Here is a 14,665-nt window from a genome sequence, read left to right as displayed (position 1 = left end):
TTGCTTGTGCATAAAACCATTTAGCCTAGTCAGCCCACATTCCCTTTTGCAAGTGGAGATTTGTACGGTGGTCAGACAGCGAGGAGGCAGTGGCAATGTCACGTTTGTCCTGTCTGACCTGTTTGCACCTTGTGATCTCCAGGCAGCAAGGAGGCCTCTGTTTGACATTTTCTGGACCTTGGTGATTTCTGTCTGAGGTGCTGCATCCACCCATGTGTAAAACTGACTACAGACAAGCTAGTGCAGTCTCAAACCACAGACAAGAACTGCTTGCCAAGAGTCAGCTTTGCTCCAGACATCTGCACCACTGAAACCCACGTGCAAATTTGACCCAAACATCCTCAAGGCAGCGTTGTTTTATTAAAGAAACGTATTCAGTTGAACAGTGACTGTCACACAGCTGCGCTACCTGATTTGCACAAATCATAACAAATGCAAACACAAATTGTATAATTTACTCCACATAAAATTGTTCAAGCTATTTAGAAGCTGAAACATGGTTGAAAGAGCTGTTGTTCAAAGAACAAGACATGGGGGAGGGAGGAGGGTACTTGACAGCTAACACCTGGTGGTGCACACAGCATTTACCACTATCGATGAGGGGTTGGTTGGTTGCTTAAGATGCTGTGTAATGGGCACAGGCAAGCTGTGCGGGCTATAATGATGACAGAGTGGAGTAATAACAAAGACATTTCCATGTGGATCCAATAAATTTTGTCACGGCCCTTTGATAAAAAGTAACATTGTTACTGATGGGGTAATGATGGGTTAACATCATTAATTTGTGCTTCTGTAATGAAAACCAGGGTCATTATGAGTTTCTCAGGAGAAGCAAGTGCCGTTTTCTTCAGATCCCTTCCTCTTGCTGGAGAGAGCGGTGTATTATTTCTTTTCTTGTCCTTGCTCTAAGAAGAATTCTTACGGTGGTGGGTAAGAGGAGGTAAGAAGTTGCTGCACCATGAACGCTTGAATGGTCTGTGTAGTAACACCCCGACACGCACCTTAAACAGCTGGTCTGTGCTGAACTTTTATTCACAACAGCTATTTGTATATAAAAGCCAGTGCAAACACGGAATCAGCTTCACAGTAGAAAGAGCACTTTAGCAGTAGTTTTTTCTCGCAGTTCCTCAAAAGAGCCCAACACCATCCGTCCCTTCCCCAAACGTTCCAACTCCACAGAAGTTCATGTTAACAATATCATATAAACTTGGTTTAAAAAAAACTTGTCCAAGCCTCGTAGGGCTAATGCTGGATTTTACCAGCTGCATCTTTATGCAGAACACATGTTCATACAGTGCTGTTCCCCTACTCTGTGGACTCTCTGGAGAGAGTCATGAAATATTGAAAAAGAAAAAAAGAAAAAAAAAGCTTCTGTTCTGAATCAGATTTATTGGATATTTTGAGGTCTTGCCTGCCTTCAGTTCCTCCAGCCCATCTGTCCTGCTTTGATGATGCAGTAACACAAAGTAACCCTGCAAATGTGCAAGGACTTTCCAACATGAAGAAGTTGCTGGGAGATAAGGTAAGGGGTGACCTTAATGCACAGTAGCCGTTCTGTCCTTGTGGGTGCCTCTGTCTCAGACAGAGGTTGTCTATGTACATTTTAGCCTGGTTCATCTTGAAAGCAGATGAACCTGAGCTACCCAAAGGCACTTGAAGTCCGGAGCAAGGATGTCCACGTAGGGAACAAGTGCGTGGTAGCATTCTGTACTAGCTGCCCTGGGCTGGCTCCACATTCGGGCCTACTTTATAACAGGCAAATTCTTATTCATTGCAGATCTCACTCGGGGTGGGGAGGAGAACTGCAGGACCAGGAGGGGAATAAATTCCTGCAGGATGATAGGTTTTCTCCCTCTCACCCTCAAAACACACCTTGGTATCTGCTTTCCCCTGGCAGTTGCTCTACAGGCTGAGTTGCACTAGTGTATCCTCAGATGTCATTTAAACCGCTTTAGGGAAGAGTGTCGGGACAACCTTCTGCACCAACGCACTTCATTTTGAATCGGGCTGCTTTCACTTGAGTGGCAGCTGGTTAGGAACAGAGTTAAGTTAAACTGGTACCTCACTCCTCCCAGAATTGGAGCAGTTTGCATCATAGATTCATAGATGTTAGGGTTGGGACCTCAGTAGGTCATCAGTTTAACTAAACTGGTGTAACTAAATGTGTGTAAACTCGCATGTGCACAGACAGTCTCAAGGTTCCTCAGGCCACTTAGTACTGCGTTTTAATCCTTGAACACACTAATGGTTCTTACAGTGCAGTTCTTGCTTCCCTGCTGCCCTGAAATCTGGGGCACAATTGGGGCATTGCCAGCCTCGCACAGCACTCTCTGCCACTGTCTAAGTGCACTTCATGCGGGGCCTGCCAGAAGCTAAACCCTGCACCAGCTGAAGGTCTGCAAATGGGCCAAAGATCATTATGCTGTGTAACAAGCCTGCACTGTGTGCTCAGCCCATGCTAGTACCATCCCTGCTGCTTGCTCTAGATGGTGCTCTTACAAAAGAGGCCTGGCGTTGTGAGCTCTCCCTCCTTTTATACCTGGGACGTTTCACTTCGGGTGCCCTGCTCTGCTGGGAGGCAAGCAGTGAAGCAAGAGAGCTGCCTTCTGAAATCAGGGAGGCAACAGTGATGCTGCCCCGGGCTGAAGCCATTTCCCAGCAAACACTGTCCCCTCCGTACTGCAGACATTATGGGAGCAGCATTGGCTGTGCTGTATTCTCTGTGCAGCTCAGATAGGTGTTAATCTTATTTCAGTCAGCTGTTCCTCCTGGCCTCACCTTTGTGATTGCTTTTACCTTCCAACTCGGAAACCCATCCATCAAAATCTGACATGCATTTCCATGCTCACTCTCCCTGCTTTTTAGGGGTCTGGCATTGCATTGATTACACTGGGGAAAGGAGGCAGGTGCAGCATTGCAGCCTGGCTCTGGTTATTTCTGGTGGTGTTGCCTCTATCTACCTGTCTCTGAGGGTTTGACTGAACTTGGATCAGCACCAGCAGTATTTCATCCCACCTTATTCCTGTTTGGACTTCCTTGCCTTACCTCTCACGTGGCCTCCTCGCTTGTTAAGCTGCTTCATTAATCAGTGCTTTTTCTTTTAGCCAACAGATATTTTTAGAAACCTGAAGGGCAGTGACAAGCTAAGTGTATAACTGATTTCAGTTGCCTTGGTGGGATGTTCATTCCCACTTGGTGGGAGGCAAATTGTGCTCCCTCTGGAGCAGCTGACCAAGTCATGGATGTTGAAAAACTCACCCTGAACCAGAAGTTTGTGCAAGTACCATTTTTCTCCAAGGTTTTTACCTCCATTTTTCTCCAGGTTTTCCCACAGATCCGCTTTACTGAGATGCCTCGCTCTGACCATTTTCCAGGGTGCAATCTTGAAACAACCAAACAATTAGGAAATTGCTCTGTGGCATTAAGCTCCTTCCTTCCTTTGAACCTCCTTCCTCCTCTGTAAGTGTGCTTTGGATAACATCTCAGAGACCCGGTAGCACGGGTCATTAATCTAATAATTAGCAGCATCACCTGGGGCACCCTAAGCAAACTGCCTGAGTGAAAAGGGTAGGCTTTCACATGGTAAGGGTGTGTTTAAACCCTCAGTCTTAATCATCAAAAGGCTGGTCTGCACTTTCAAGTCTTGAAGGCCTAGCAACGCTGACTTGCATGTGAAAAGATCATACCCTAGTCCGGACACATATGTGCAGACAGAAGAAGCTTCTGCCAGGTAAGCTACTGTGGTTTGTGGGGAGGTGATATATAAAAACTCTGCTAGAAGAAAACACTTGTCAGCCAGCATGTGCTAAGGGGCTCTTCTGGCTTAGCAATAGGCAGCAGCTCTGTGCCGTGGACAAGCCCAGAGGTAGCCATCTCGGATCCCATAACATGGCAGAAAAATCGCCCTGCCGTAGTTCATGAGACACGCTGCACACAAGTGAAAAGGACTGTAGGATTTGCATCACAGAATGCTGCTCTCTGGGCATTTTGAGGTTGGAGGGGCTGTTGGCAGCATTGAAGGGGTCTTTTCCTCTCTCTCTCTCTCTCTCTCTCTCTGCTTCTGGGTAGCGCAGCAAGTGAGCAGTGTTTGTTGGAGGGCAGGAACGTGCTGGAGGAAGCACCCTGATGCTGTGTGTCTGATGGTGCAGTTGGGGACAGGTGTGGTCTTTTCAGAAGCTTAAGGATAGAGGGGCCTAGCAAGCTCGTTCAGTGCCCAGGGTAGGGGTGTATGCCAACTAGTGTTGTGGGGGGAGTCTTGCCTGCTGCTGCTGTAGCCGTTGCATTGGCAGCAGCTGCAGAGATGGAGAGAGTCTGGTGGCTGCAGCCCCGTGTTGCAAGCTCCCCGGGGTCCTATTTGCTCCCAACCTAGATATGCTGCTGGGCTCAGGGCTGTGCCTGCCGATGTCATGAGAGCATCTTGCCACTCACTCCCTGCCCACCACATGCACTGCTGGGTGCGGAGCCATCCCCCACCCCCTGGTTACTACTTCACTCTGGCTGTGTTTGTAAAACATAACATTTGTAGCTTTGTGAGTCTGTAGCTAGAAAATAATTGGAATATGAGACAATGGGAGAAAAATGAAGAGAATGAGTTCTCCCTGAGAGCTGCAATGAAATCTGTCAGGCTAGTGAGAGACCGCAGAGACATGGTGAGTATTTGTCTCCTTTGTGCTTCCAGTGCTGATATAGCAACAGTGGATAAAAACAGCCCTGTGTTGGGTAGAGCCACAAACTCCTCATTTCCCTGCTGAGTGGCCTGGCGGTCACTCTGCAGCAGACGAGGCTGATACAGGACCTTGTCTTGGCAGCTTTCCCAAGCCCTTTCCAAAGGTGGTAATTCAGCCTCTGGGCTGATCAGGTAGGTACAAACAGACAGGTAAAGTGAGGCACAGGGCTTGAGGACATGGTTCTGGCACTCTGAAGGAGGGGTGCTCTTCAACATGTGCTGCCCACCTGTTGCTATTGACATGCACTGAGCCTGGAAACATTGCCACGAAGCCGCTCTGGGGAGGTCCTCCCAGGGAGACGAGCCCTAGGTGACTTGTCCGAGTCTGTGGCAGCAGTAGGACTGTTCTGATGCCCAGGCCACGTGCATCCGTGCATTGACCTTTCTACCTTTTCCACTGCAGTGTCCGAGTTTGGGCTGGGACTGCGGCATAAAGCAATGCAATGCTGCGCTGCCATGATTGTTCCAGGGTCTGGGGATTCCTGTCTGCCTCAGAGGGACCTGATGGTAAATGAGAAGCTGCTTTGGTGAGGGATGAGCTCCTGCAGCTACAGCAGGCAGAGCGAAGGCCTCCTGCGGCTCCAACGCTGCCGGCCAGCACTGTGGCAGAGCTGTGCCCTGGCTCTTCCCAGACCTAGTTACAAATATCTCAGAGTCTGCTAATGAGGAGCTTGGGGGATTGGTTTGACTGAAGGCCAAGTCCCACGCTCAGAAATCAGCAGGGGTCCAGGAATGAAGCAGAGGCCCCTGCTCCGTGATGCTGGGCAGATGCCTGATGGAGGGGAGCCCTTCAACCAGGTGTTCTAGGAAAACTGGGCAGTGCGCCTCTGCCGTTCCTATCCAGGTCCATGCAGAGACCTCTCTGGCTCTGGCCCGTTTGAAAGCACGGCCTTCAGTGTGCGCCAAATATTTAGACGGGGGGAGTTTGTGCTTCTTAATGGGCCTTTTAGAAGAAATTCCACCAGCCTTCCTGTTGCAGGAGAAGCCAAGGAGGGAGATGCTGCTGTATCAGAAGATCCATATATGGCTGTGATTGCCCAACTCCTCATGTTTTGCAGAATACTATGGTCCTATCCACTTTTAAGGTTATATGTGAACATTTCTCCTTTCCTGTTGGCATCAGCACTCAGGAATGCAGCCTACAAAATACAAAAAAGTATTGATTCAAGTTGTCAGCTTTATGCATTGTGTCAGTTTTTTTAATGGCAGCCATGAGGCTCTTTCTTCTTTGCTACCACCATGCAATGTGTTAAAGTGAAAAGACAGCACAGTATTTGGGCTAAAATGTCAGTGTTGTATATAAATAGCAATATACTCTGAGTGCTGGATTGCCCTCGTCCGTGAAAGGTGCCTGGGCTCAGACAGCAGTAATTGTCAGGGAATTTCACCCTCGTTGAGGACTGCCTTGTCAGCTCTTTGCTGTGGGTGTTGGACTGCTGTTGAATTATTGCTATTCCAATCCTAGGCTCTTAACATCACTTTCCTAGCGCATGTCAGTGCCTTCCTCCCTTTCCTGTGCAAACTGCTTGCTATCAAACAGTATTTCCAGGCCCTCCCTACAGTCCCCCCTGTTGTCTGAGTCTTGGGTCCTACCTTGGCACCTCAGTCCTGGGCTGTAGTCTCCCCTGTTATTCCAAAAGTGCCTGTTGCAGCAGTGTTACACGGGCACCTCCTTTACAGCATCCCTGCTAGTCTAGTTGAGGATCACACATATATCTGTACCCAGACACCGCATACCTGCCTAGCTGTACTCTCTTCTGCTCCCAATATACCTGCGTCCATGTATTTCACTCCACTGCCTGTCCTCTTTGTTCTATTCTGTGTTGGCAATGTTTTAATGCAATATTTTATAGTAAATGGCTAAATATGCTCTTTTTTGTTACAACGCCAACTCAAATGTGGGTGAGGTAGAACAGGGAAGAGGAATATCAAATGCAGAGTTGCTTATCTTTCTGTTTTTCCAAATAATGAACAGAAAACATTGACCTTTTCAGGAGCAAAACATTTGTGTTTGTGAACTAAAGTATGAAAGCACAAACATTGGTGAGTTGATTTTTTTTGTGTATATTTGAGCAGGTTAAAAGCACTGTTTATTCAGAATGTATTGGCCTGGGTTTGAGCAACAAATGCAGAAGAGAGACTGGAAGCAGTCATGCAAGGTGTGCGGATAGAGCTCAACTTGCTGGGTCTGTAGAGAGAGTATCATATTGTCTTGCACACTGGCCACCCCCAAATAAGACATGCACTTTGTTTGTTGGGAAAGGAGGATGAAGAAAAAAAGATTTGTCCAGAGTTATGGCTGCATAGACAGAGCCTCACTCACCCTCCCTTTCCTGCTAAACTGAAAGCTGTAACCCTCGCTGTAGCTGAAGACTGGTCTCCGTGGGTGACTACAAATTTGAAAAGAGCTAAAAACAATCTGTAGTGCTGTAAAATAGGAGGAGCAGGACCAGGAGTAGCTAGTAGACAGTAAAATTGCTGGAAAAAAAAGGTTAGCTTGATGGGTGAAACATCAAGACTGTAAGGGGACATGGTTGTTAACACCTATGGAGTGAAGAACATTGAGTCATTTGACTGCTTCAGGGACCTGAATAGAAAGGCCACAAGGGATCAAAGCAGGGTGCTTCATTCTGGGCAGAAAATCAGCTTCCCCACTTATGGGCTGCACCACAATTTTGGGGAGCTGATTTGGGTGGAAGATGTATATGGTGTGTGATTAAATATGGCAGTTACATGTTGGGGCAGGACTTGGGTGTTGCAGGTGCTCCTGGCCTGGAGGAGAGCAGCCTTTGAGACCACCCTGGAGCAGTGTCCCGGTGAGCGAGCTGTTGGGCGTGCGGGGATCACTGTACAACTAAGAGCTCTGGAGCTGTGCAAACAGGATGGCTAGTACCTGGGTTGGCCATGCTGCTGACCAAGCAAAATGGATAAGGGTGAGTCGGAGAAAATATTTAGGAGACAGCTGTAGTGTTTCTCGTTCAGGTTTTCCCCTTGCCCTCTGCAAGGGATGTTTGTGGTTCTGTGATCCCAGAGCACTGCCGGCCCTGGATGTGGCCCGGGCTCAACCCATTTTATTGGCTCGCACCTGGCTCTTGTTGCTGCTTGTACCTGGCAGAGGGGCTGTATTCTAGTGCAGACTGGGATGCTATTTTGGGCATGGGTTGCAGGCCCTTCCTTGACATGAAGAGCCTTGTGTCCAGCTCTCCACTGTGGCTAGCGCCGGGTCAGTCACCACGGGCTGCAGACTCCTGCCAAACTCCCTTCGCCACCCTACAGCTGGCTGCGTGCAGCCCCTCCGGATGCAGCACCTGCTGTCCTTGCAGACCCTGCTTCTCACTCTGACAAGTCCTTCCCAGGCTGTGCTCAAAGGTCCTGCTCCTGGGCAGAAAGAGAAGGGGACAACTTTCCTCGCTCCTTGGGGAAGCCATGAGGACGTTCCCCAGGGCTCGGAGATAAATCCCAGCCCCAGCAGTGGGGATGCAGAGAAGAGACTTGCTAAGGAATGTGTGCCTCCATGCCGGCAGGCTGTCTCTGTGGCAGGAGCTAGGGGTAAGCACAGGCTGCACTTAGACATAACTTGCTGGTTAGTGCCACCAGCCTGTCTGGCCCATTGCCCCTCACTGGGGTTAATACACTGGGCTCCCTTTGTGCTGCTCACATTCAGGCACATGGCCAGGCCTGTGGCCTGCGTTACCTGTTTCTTTGCTGGGCTGCCTTGCTGGTTTGTCAAAAATCGATCGGGCTCCGCGTAGCTCTCGCATTCTTCCTCGGGCCCCAGGTCTCAGCTGCCAAACATTTATTCCCACAGTCGCTTCTGTTCTTTCTTCTCATCAGACATGCCCAGCCCTCGTTCGGGGTGGTTTTAGGAAAATTACAATGCCCTATTTTTCACAAGAGAGATTTCTTTTAGCAGACAGGAGAGGTGTTTCCTGTCTCCCTAGTGAGGTCTGTGGTCTCTTTAACCTAGTCTGGACAGAGCAGTGGCACAGGTTTAACCTAAGCCAGATGTTTAAACTAGATCTGTTCAGCCAATTCAAACCACTCCTATTGGGGTTTAATAGCAGCTGATCGATTAACTTAAACTAACATAAAATCATACATGGTATGAAAACTGAGGCAGACGTGTCATTCAGACAAAGGTTGTGCACCAGGTCCTGTAGCATCATTAAAGTCCTTTAAGGAGGACTGCACTGGTGCTATTTTCAGAGCCTATTATTACGGCTCCCTTAGCACCAAGAGAGCTTTAGCGCAGGAAATGACTTTCATAATTTCTTTAGTGCCAAATGCTCTGTAATTTTCCTATGGCTATTTCTTTTTTGTTTGTGAAACACAACCTTTGGAAAGCACCCGCAGTTTAAGTTTCTGCCAAACTATAATGAATCACATTGTCTAAGCAGACTCTGTCAACTCGATTTGTTTGACATTTGGTATGTTAACAAAAATGCAATTGCAAGGAAGTTTCTAAGAACAGCTAGATGGGCAGCGTTTCAAGTCGCCTGTACGCTGGAGCAGCTGCAGCACAGTATCGCTGGAGCCTTTTCTCAGTGGATGTCTCGTATACTAGCATCTTTGGCCATGTATAGATGTTATGTTTTTCTAGGTTTAATCCAGACTGCAGCTGTCACTATATACATGTGGATATCTGTAGTCTGAATTAAAATTGCATCCAGTCTGAATGAACTAATTCTCACTGAAAGAGGATTAAAGTTAATGCAGACTAGGGCAGTCCAAACTAGGCACTTTAAACTGTATTAATTAACATGTATATATGGCAGGTATCTAGGGCTTACTGTTGTTCGTGCCCCCCACCAGGTGTAGAACTAGACACCCCTTGCCGTCTCTATTGCAGAAGTACAGAAGTGCAAGAAAACCTCCCCAGTGATCAGTGACCTTCTATTAACCCTTAATTCAACTTGAAATGTGATTCAAATGGAGTAGCATGAATTAGTTAACACGGTTTAGAAAATGGTGAGCATGTCTACAAACAGCTGTTGTCTCTTAGTGATCTCAATCAAATACACGCAGTTAGCTTGTTTTTTGGCTTTCCGGCGTATGGGGCAGAACAGGGCTGCTAGCGTGGACTACAAACAGTGTTAAAAGTGTTGTCATCTTGACTGCCACCCTAATGGCAAGGCCTTTAAGTCTTGCTGTAATTGTGCTGGTACTGTTAGCTTTGATTTAGCGAGGGGTGGTGAGGCCTAGTGGGTAGGAGTGTTGTACTAAATTTAGTTAAGGGATGGGGTGAATGGAAACGAATCAATCTGTGAGACTATTCTGGTCTCAAATCCTAATTTATTGAACACAAGCAATATCAATATTTAAGCAAGGCTTTAAATACAGCACTTAACTTCCTAGCAAGCCATAACAGTCAGCAAAGATATTCCCATGCAAGCCGTCCAGTGGCCAAAATGAGTTGAGCTGGCCAGGCGTCCATCACTGCACCGGGGTTTGGTACTTGTTGCAGCTTCTCCTGTGTGTTGCTCTCCCCCTAATTTAAAGTTTTATTTTCCTTGGTTTTATATACTTCTTTTATAGTTCTCGTCTGTATGTCCCAGATACGGTTGTGTCATAAATATCCACCAATTATCTTTCCCAGTGGTCATTTTCCTGTTAGGTTGCTCTCTTGGACTGCTAACCCACATCCTCTTTTAACTCTTGGTGGCACAAGCTATAAAAAGGTCACCCTAAACTGTCACCCAGTGGCTTTTGCGTTTAATTAGTGGCGTTCGTTATGTCAGGGCACATGATGGTGTTGCTTATGCTAAGTGTTTTGCTGAGGTGGCTTGCAGGCCTACAAGAGAAGTAGCCTCCATGTCAGGAGGCCTGGGTTCGATTTTTGACTGTGCAGCTCATCTCCCAGGAGCCTTTGACCAGCTGACTTCACTTCTCTCCTCCTGGTATGGTAGAGGGGGCCAGGCAAAGCACTGCTTACTGGATAGTAGGTGAGGAGTCGTGTCCTTAAAATCAGGTGCTTTAGCCTTGTCACAGAATCGGGGCCCTTGCTGATAATGGTTGCATTCTGGGTCACAAGGGTTTGAACGCCCATCCACTGTCTTAATTAGTTAGAGATTTCTTAGTATTGTAATTGCTTTTGAATTAATATTTATTTAATATTAAAATGTGGCTGCTAGCGCACAAATGCTTTTTGTCATTGTATTTATACCTGTATCACCCCCCCCCATAGTATAATATTATTTTCATGCTTTTTGTTATAAATTGGTGAGCGAACCTCTTGATGCCTAAGATCCAGACACGCACACGTGAGGGCAGGCCGGGCACAGCTCCTGGGTCCCAATCCTGCCACTTGCTCCATGGGGGTGCAGAGCGCTGCTGAGGGAGAGCCCCAGGCAGGAGCCCTTCTGTACTGGATGTCTCTACTTAGACATGAGCTGCTGCCACCTGTGCGTAGCTCTGTCCCAAGGGTTTTGATGCATGTCCCGCAAGTCCCCAGTCGCAGGACTGTTGTTCCTCTCCTGCTTGTGCTGCTTGTCTCAGCCATTCGATCCAGCCGAATTGGATTTCCCACAGCCTCCAGCTTTTCATGCGGCTCTGATTCAGGCGGAAGACCGAGTGGAATGTGATTTGTCTCACTTCAAAACCTCCTCTAATAAAATATTTATTTGACACCTGCTAGCTCCTGGGTTCCTTGATTCACATTTTTTTTCCGCTAATAAAATACGAAGTGAAAATTCATAAAATAGTCTGGTTAAATGTAGCCTGGTGCTTGGAGGCCATCTCTTCAGAACGGGATGATGAATCTCTGGTGCTACAAGAGATGCCAATGTAAAGGAACGCTTTGGTTAAAAACGTGCTCTAAGGCTTGAAGATCAATAACCACACACACACGTTTAAATCCCTTCCAAGTATGAACAGGATAAGCTTCCATTCACTTGTTTTTAAGTCTCGTTCTTTGCCATGCATATTCTTCCTTTGCTTTTAGCCCTTTTAAAATGGGCAGGTACCAATCCGATTGTGCAGATCTATCGATAAGGAGCAAGAAGTGAAAGGGTAGCCATGGGGATGTACATTTGTTTTATGTCTGTTTTGCATATGCAAATATTTCAGCTAGCAAATAGTATCAGGCCTCTGTGAGCATCTTTCTTCACGGGAGGAAAAGTGATCCCATGCCTGAGTTTAAGCACGATCCAGCCCTGAATTAAAAGTGAAAATTGAGAGTTTCTGGGGCCCTTGACGGCACTGTCGGAGTTTATGAGCTTTCTGTAGTCATGACTAGGGATCCTGGTTTTCTCTGACGTAATAAAATCCCCAATTTTCAATTAAAAAAGTAACCCCAAATCCGCATTTTCCATGATTTAAATGAAACAGCACTAATATATATAGTGGTGTTTAGTTTTAATCATGGAAACGTGGATTTGAGGTTATTCTTTTTTTTTTTTTTTAAACTGCAATTTGGGGATTTTTTTTTAAATCAGGATCCTTGGTCATGACCCAGCCAGCAGACCAAGAAGTTCAGCTTAGTGTATAGAGCTATTTCCTCTCCTTTTATACCCTTTGGGTCTTAGCTGTTGTTTCTGTATCTTGCGCTTTAAGCTTAAAAGACCTGACCGCCCTCCTCAACAAAATGCCTGGGGTCTGCTGACCACAGAATAGAAAATCTGGAGAATTTGGATAACTCCCCACGGGCCGGGAGGTAAATCCTGTGGACAGTGCCAGAACGCCCTGCATTTGTGTTGTTTCTGGGAGCACGGGTGGAACATTTTGGGTTTCGTGTTGCCTTGGCTAGCTGAGGCAAGAAAGATCCCAAAGGAGCCGTCATTGGCAGGGTCATCTTTTATAAGTAGGAGTCACCTCAGCAAGTTTTCCATGCAGAGGCAGTGCAGCTTGCACTGGGGGGAGCATTTAGGTGTATGCCAGAGGGTGACGCACACAGGATACTGCCGCTTCCCTTCATGTGACATCCTAGTGATCCCTGCCAGTTGCTTTTTGGTGGCAGCTGTATCTCCTGATATGGACATTCAGGAAAACGTGAGGCATGGCATTGTCTTTTAATGATGTATCAGGCTAAGAGCCCAGAGCGCTATCAACTTGGCCTTTTAATCCCCTCGCCTGATAATTGTTCTGGAAACATACAGTGCTCCCGTTTGGGAGCTCTGCGCAGTGAAGTGTGTTCACAGAGCTACCCTGCCCGTGAATTTTGAGATACAATGGTAGGAGGTTGGTTATTTTTTGGACAGACTCTTGCATTTACCTTTTCTATGTGTCTGTACACAGACTGCAGATACGAGAATGCCATTCATCCTCTGCCAAATCATGCCTCCACATTCAGAAGAATCCCATCTGTGTCTCGCTTCTCAGAAGAGCTCATAGCTGAACACTGCTACGAGTGTGCACTGATGACCAATGTCTTCCTCCTGCAGGGAAGCCTGCATGGGTGCGGTGCTTCACGTGTAAAGATCACTGTAAGATCAGGGATTAAGGCTTTGCTTCTTTTCTAGGTAGTATTAAAGGACCTCTTACCAAGTAAGGTCTCAGCAAACCCACGCCGATGAAATTCCCTGGGGTGGGAGGGGAGAAGGACCTCTTCTGACGTGACTACTTCCCTTAGGGCTACCTCCTGCCTTCCTTGACCCTCTGTTATACCCTAGGGATGGGAATGGGCATCACGGACAATTTTATTCTTTGCTGATTTGCAAACTTAAATCATTTGCAGTGCGCTAACTCGATCGCGTCAGCACTGTGGTAGTCTTTGTGTGATGCGATCCAGTGACCTATTGGTTACACGTGTCTGGGGCATGGAGCTGCTGCTCCCACTGACCTCCAGTGGCTTAAACGAAAGAGGGATATAGTCAGTCTGCCTCACGCCATCCTCAGAATAGATGCGACTGGGCTGCATTCATTTTACAGAGCTGTAAAATCGTGGAGTGCTTGTCTGAGCCCTTCCCGGGAGTGAAGCTGTCTCCATCTCACAGGCGCAACAGCATGGAACGAACACTTTCTTGGCAATGGCCCCATATCATTATCAGGATGCTAATATACAGCCCCTCTCCATGGAGGATCACAACACCCCCGTGGTATGTGTTATACAGGTTGCAATGCACTAGCACGGAAAGCCTTGTACTTATGTGCTTAAGCTGCATGGAAAAAGTTGACATCATTTGATGTTTTAACCACACGGTCATAAAAACCAAACACGTCCCACCCTTCTTTCGTCCCTGAGAGAAATGGTTCCTTTCAGCCTTTCCAGCAAACTGCCTGCTTTAGTGACTTTTGCTCATGACCTGCAGGGTAATCACACCGTCTCTTGGGCGTTTTGGAAGTCTATTTCCATGACAGCATGATTTAATCTGCAAACTCTCTCGATTTGGCTGGTTCCCTCTTGTTGCAAGCAAAGCTAATGGTGGGATAGTTCACAGAGCTGCTCCTCGTCTGTTTTGCACAAAGACCTGGAGCAAGTGGCGCTGCAGAGAAAGAGAGGGGTCCTTTCATTCTGTGTGGGCTTGGTGTGTCGAGTCAGTGGGAGATCAGAGCAGAAGCAAGGACAGTCTGAGTGGTATCTCTGAGGCCTTAGGAGCAGCCTTGTGCTTCCAGCCTTTTTATGGGGAGGATCAGTGTCAGGGAGTGAAATCTTGTTATTTGCTAACGATAAACGTGACCTCTGTGCTTTCGATCAGAATTGATAGGGAAGACTTTGGTACGGCTGAGATGAGGCTTGCTGTGCTGTTGTGGGCTGCCACAATGCAAGTGATACACAACAGGAGCATGCCCAAGTGGAGTGGGGCTGGGTCAGGACTTGGGGTATGCTGTGCTGACCCTGCTGTGCTGTTACAAGTGCTGGAGGTGGACGGTGGCTGCTGGCCCCAGAGCGCACAAACATCTGGGCACTGCTGGGGGCTATGGGATGCACGGCTCTGCACAGCAGCTGCAAAAGATCTGGGCAACTGCATCTTGAGCCACACAAGGCAGCACTTCTGGGGCAGC

General features: G+C 47.5%; 1 protein-coding gene across 2 annotated transcripts in view; it reads left to right on the top strand.

Annotated features, from left to right (window-relative positions):
* SLC9A6 (solute carrier family 9 member A6) overlaps positions 1–14,665 on the top strand; it is an 81,575-nt gene that overhangs the window by 36,796 nt on the left and 30,114 nt on the right. The window contains exon 18 of one of the 2 annotated variants that reach the window (XR_009464024.1): positions 143–11,359. The exons of the other annotated variant lie outside the window; for it this stretch is intronic. The gene's annotated coding sequence lies outside the window, so the exon portion shown is untranslated. Of the gene's footprint in view, positions 1–142; positions 11,360–14,665 lie in introns of those variants that run through there. 2 annotated transcript variants of the gene reach the window in all.

Source organism: Alligator mississippiensis, chromosome 8, assembly GCF_030867095.1.
Source record: "Alligator mississippiensis isolate rAllMis1 chromosome 8, rAllMis1, whole genome shotgun sequence".
Taxonomy (NCBI): Eukaryota; Metazoa; Chordata; order Crocodylia; family Alligatoridae; genus Alligator; species Alligator mississippiensis.
Note: the sequence above shows the minus strand (reverse complement) of the source record. Positions and strands in the feature narration are given on the sequence as shown.